This window comes from Chrysochloris asiatica, unplaced genomic scaffold (assembly GCF_000296735.1).
Source record: "Chrysochloris asiatica unplaced genomic scaffold, ChrAsi1.0 scaffold00182, whole genome shotgun sequence".
In the NCBI taxonomy this organism is placed as follows: domain Eukaryota; kingdom Metazoa; phylum Chordata; class Mammalia; order Afrosoricida; family Chrysochloridae; genus Chrysochloris; species Chrysochloris asiatica.
The window spans coordinates 4150222-4150750 of record NW_006408700.1 but is presented as its reverse complement, the minus strand read 5'-3'; positions in this window follow the sequence as shown (position 1 = coordinate 4150750).

Here is a 529-nt window from a genome sequence, read left to right as displayed (position 1 = left end):
GTGAGGAAACAGAGCTTCTAAGTCACAACTCTGACTGTATTCACAGCCCCAGGGATGGGGTTCTTGACACTCATCATTTGAGGACCTAGACTTTCTGGCAGGAGAGTCAGCTCTCTTCCAGGTGCCACATCAGTTGTGTTGTTAAATGCCATCAAGTCGGTTCTGACCCATAGCAATCTTGTATAGGGATTCTGAGGAATGGCTGGTGAGTTTGAACTTTCGACCTTGCAGTTGAGTGCGCCACACCAGGGCATAGCTTCCATAGTCAGTTAGAATTCCTGGTAACCTCATGTGTATCAGAGTAAAACTCTGCTCCATTAGGCTTTCAATGGGTGAGTTTGGGGCAGTTGATTACCAGGCTTTTCTTCTGAGGCACCTCCAGGTGAACTTGAATCTCTAACCTTTAGTGATTAATTTAGCATTGTGAACCATTTACACCATCCAGGCACAGCCTTCTGAGTGGCCAAGGCATTTCTAAAACACCTGGAAGTGATTGAGGGCTGAGTTTTGCTAATTTCAGTTACTAATA